This window comes from Sus scrofa, chromosome 14 (genome assembly GCF_000003025.6).
Source record: "Sus scrofa isolate TJ Tabasco breed Duroc chromosome 14, Sscrofa11.1, whole genome shotgun sequence".
NCBI lineage: Eukaryota > Metazoa > Chordata > Mammalia > Artiodactyla > Suidae > Sus > Sus scrofa.
In genome coordinates this window covers 127,716,954-127,720,731 of record NC_010456.5, presented here as the reverse complement: position 1 = coordinate 127,720,731, position 3,778 = coordinate 127,716,954, and the positions used below count along the sequence as shown (strand labels likewise).

At 51.1% G+C, this 3,778-nt stretch overlaps 1 long non-coding RNA gene across 2 annotated transcripts; it reads right to left on the bottom strand.

Moving 5' to 3' along the window:
* LOC110256664 lies at positions 357-3,062 on the bottom strand. Of its 2 annotated transcripts, XR_002338521.1 has the most exons (4): positions 2,904-3,062; positions 2,685-2,787; positions 2,123-2,203; positions 357-1,281 (listed from the first exon to the last, which is right to left on the bottom strand). It is a non-coding gene; the product is annotated as an uncharacterized LOC110256664 (long non-coding RNA). The 2 variants fall into 2 exon arrangements; XR_002338522.1 differs by lacking the exon at positions 2,685-2,787.

Below are 3,778 nucleotides of genomic sequence, written 5' to 3'. Positions count from 1 at the left end.
GTTCACGGCGCTATTATTCACAACAGCCAAAAAGTGGAAATAACACAAATGACTATGGACAGATGAATGGATAAACAGAGTGTGGTACATACAAACAATGGCATATGGTTCAGCCTTAAAAACAAGTGAGGAGTTCCCGTTGTGGCTCAGTGGGTTAAGAACCCGACATAGTACCGGTGAGGATGCGGGTTCGATCCCTGGTCTCACTTAGTGGGTTAAGAATCTTAGTGGGTTGCCGTGAGCTGTGGTGTAGGTCGCAGGTGCAGCTCGGATCTGGCATTGCTGTGGCTGTGGTGTAGGCTGGCAGCTGCAGCTCCAATTGGCCCCCTATCCTGGGAACCTCCATATGCCGTGCATGCAGCCCTAAAAAGAAAAAAAAAAAACAAGAAAAAAAAAAGAAAAGAAAAACAAATGAGACTCTGACACATGCCACGCACAGATGAACCCTAAAGTCATTGTCCCAAGTGAAATAAGACAAGCCCAAAAGGAAAAGTATTTTATGATGCCACATATCGGAAGTTACCCAGAACAGTCAAATCGTAGACACAGGAAACATGAGAGGTAACCAAGGGCTGGGTGAAGGGAGAGGAAGGGTTATTATTTCCTGGTTACAGGAAGGATGCGAGAGATGCGGAGATAGAGGGTGGCGGTGGTTGCGCAGTCATGCAAGTGTACTTAATTTCACTGAACTGGACACTTAAAAGTGGACAAGATGGTAAGTTTTATATTACGCATACTTTACCACCACAAAAGCAAACAAAAAAAGCAAGGGGTAACACTCTGACAGTCAGTCTGGTGAAGCTGCTAGGAGCTGGAAACAAGTGTGGGAAGCTAATTGCCTGCTGGGTGCCGTTCTGTGCACCCTCCGGGCATCACAGCAGCTTCTCTGAGCTGAGCTTTGCTGAAGCCTTTGGTTTCTTACAGCTGAGGAAATCGCAGGGAAAGAATTCAACGGATCCAGGAGGGTGGATGCCCCGCTCTTGTGCTACAGCAATAGATACCTTTTCTTTTACATTCATTCACTCAAAAAGTACGCTGTGAACCCCTGCTCTGCGCCAGGGGCTCAGCGGGACGCACCCTCCCAGCACTGTCTCAGGCAGAAACTATGGAGCCCTTGGCAGACAAACAGGGAAGAAGTTCTGAGACCTTCCCAAGGCCTCCCCGCTTGTTCTTTAGCTACCGATGCAGTTAAGACTATTCCACCAGCCCCACTGAATCCAAATCCTGCATGGATTCTTTCTACAAACCAGGATCCCAGAAGCTGAAAGGCCAGAATTCCACCTGAAAAGAAAAATATCATAAAACTCGGGTGGCGATCGCCAAGTAGGAAAAAGAACTATCTACCGGTTTTTTGCCCCATGCCCCATGCCCTCCCCCCCACCCCCCAGGTACAAAGGGGTGCCCAGAGGGGAATAGCCCGTCCTTCCAGCAGAGCCTAGCTCTGCATCTTCCATTCCCAGCTGCCACAGGTGTGGCCTCAGCATTGTCACCTGCTTCCACCTACGGAGCAGAAGAAAGCATTGCTTGGGTACAAATCCAGTTTACATTCCAACCAAGAGAGATGGAAAGAGTCCCCATTCAACCCTGCGGGCAGGCCTCTACGTTTTTCTCCATGGGTCTGGCTGAGTTAGCCAAGTCCCCGGGGCCCCCACTGTCCCCAGGCAGTTACTGAAGGAGAAGACCCCACGGCCCCACGATCCCTTCTAGCCCTAGTGTTCCCAAGAGGAGAAAGTCAGCTGTCATGAGAGAAAGGCATAGCCTGCCTTCCTCCTCCCCTCCCGCCCTCATGCCCCCATCCCCCACGCCAGTCGTTTCTTCATCGGCACCCGAGTTTCTGAACCCCAGCGTGGGAGGGGCTGCACAGACCGGGACTCCGGCTCCCTGCTTGGCCCCTGCAGGCCCGCCTCCTGCCGGCAGCTCCCTGGCTGGCCCCGAGCCTCTACTCGCTCTCACGTCCGCCAGGCGGGCCCTGGGGACAGGGATGCGGCCTCCTCTAGGCCCAGGGTACTTGACTGTTAATGATCCCCGGGCACACTTCCCCCACCCTGTCCCCGGAGACATCGCCAGAGTTGTTTTATGAGCGAGGCTGGGGAAATCTATTAATGAGAGCGGTAATTGTTACCTTTGGGCACCAAAGGCTGATTTACAACGGTTAATGCCTCGGATTCCAAAGACATAAATTTCAGCTTTTCCACCATTTTGTCTGCAAAACAAAACAGAGGGAGGTTGCATATCCTGGGCTGCAGATGTTTGGCTGCACAGAGCATTTTTCCAGGATGGGGGGCCGGGGCGGTAGAGGGGGTGGGGGAGTTGCTTAGTTTAATTGACAATAGAGCATTGTCTATGTTGATTAAGCCGGATCCATCTACACCCCTGTAACATCACTCGCTGGATGTGGACGTTTATTTCTTAGGAAAAGGAAAATAGGACGGGGCACTGGGACTGGGCAGCAATGCCTCCTCCTCCTGACCACCCCTCCCCCAGCTCGTCCTGATCCCCTTGGTCAAGGAGGTGACATGGCTTCTAAAGCTGCCTCTTCACCCTCAGGGAATGGCTGAGTGTCTAGGGGGCCCAGCCGTGTTCTTGGAGTACTTCGGGGGGGGAGGAAGAAGATTTCCAAGATCAAGGAGAGGCGACCCCGCTCAGAGGGTGATCGGGCATCTGTCAAAGGCAGGGAGGCTGACCCCATCTTCCTTCCAAATGAGGATCCGAGGGAGTTGGAAACTCGAAAAATAATTCAGTTTTTGGGATGCATCCAGTTGAAGTTTCCAGAATCTCCTGTAAGGGCTATAAAGCCACAGTAATTTATTCCCAAAAGGAAAGAGGAAAAACAGCTACAATGTGAGCGGAAAAACACAAGCCCCACCCCCTCCCCACTGGTGGTTAGAAATCTCTCTTCCTACCTTGGCTGACAGATACTCCATCCCAAGCGAGTCAGTGCCCTTGGCACCAAACAGGTACAGACAGCCCTGGTCCTGGCCCACAACCCGCCCTTCCAGCGGCCACCCCATCAGAGACCTGCAGCTGGGACATAAAGTAGCACAGCTCAAGCTCTCTGTCGAGCTCCACCACGGATCAAATGGCCCTTGGGATTCCAATCATTCAACAAATATTTGCCACGTGTCCACTACGTGCAAGGCACAGTACAAACAGGCCTGAAGGAATTTCTGGCCTATCCTTAGGCCAGTTTTGAGTGAGAGTTTAATAACAGCTCGTTCCTGTCTCCTACACGATTCTTTATGATTTGCAAACCCCTTATCGTATATGAAGATCTCAACAGGCCAGGAAGCAGACATCCCCACTTTACCGAGGGAAACCATCACGTCAGAAAAGCAAATGAATGTGCCACCCCCCCAAAAAAAAGAAAAAAAGTAAGAAAAAAAAAAGTAATAAGGCATAAGCTGCAGTTGACATTTGAACGCATGTTTCATGGTCACTAAAAGTGGACTGGGGGCCAGTTAAATCATTAGCCTGTAAGAGTGAAGCAAATGAAGATCAAATATGTCTGGACCACCTGGGTGCAAGTTTTCCTGCCCTGTGTGAGAAGCCATAATGAGAAGGAAATAAGAGCTACTGGACTTTGTTCTTATTTCTGACATTGTCATCGAACTCCAGAAAGTCTGGGCAAGAAAAGGCCGAAAAGTACTGACCCCTTGTTTCAGGAGTGGGGACAATGGGCCCAGAGAAGGTGCCAAGGGCCCCTGTTCATCGAGTCTGAGCTGGCTTTCAGCCCCAGGCGTCCTCATCACAGCCCTTTCCCTTCCATCAGGCAGGATGC